The following is a 287-nucleotide window of genomic DNA, read 5'->3' on the forward strand; positions in this document are numbered from 1 at the left end:
CAGAATTTGCATGCACTGAGCATTAGGTTCTGAGCTATTCCTAATAGTGACCCTATATACAATATGCATGCTTAACCTGGTGTTAACTGGAATATGTTAATTTTAGTAAAAAGTTGCAAGAATAACATCCAAACCTAAGATCCTTTGGCCACTGTTCCTCCACCAACCAAAGCCTAGCAACCTTCGGTTTCACTCATGGTCTCATAAATAATTTTTCTCCTTTTGTAAATCCCTCTTTATTCAATAGCAAATAGAGAGGTTTGATTCACATTCTAGCCTCTACATAT

The 287-nt window shown here is 36.6% G+C and overlaps 1 protein-coding gene across 1 annotated transcript in view; it reads right to left on the reverse strand.

Moving 5' to 3' along the window:
* Nucleotides 1-287, reverse strand: part of LOC119585538 (ankyrin repeat domain-containing protein 54-like) — a gene marked incomplete in the record, with an annotated part of 36,734 nt that overhangs the window by 645 nt on the left and 35,802 nt on the right.

This window comes from Penaeus monodon, chromosome 20 (genome assembly GCF_015228065.2).
Source record: "Penaeus monodon isolate SGIC_2016 chromosome 20, NSTDA_Pmon_1, whole genome shotgun sequence".
In the NCBI taxonomy this organism is placed as follows: Eukaryota; Metazoa; Arthropoda; class Malacostraca; order Decapoda; family Penaeidae; genus Penaeus; species Penaeus monodon.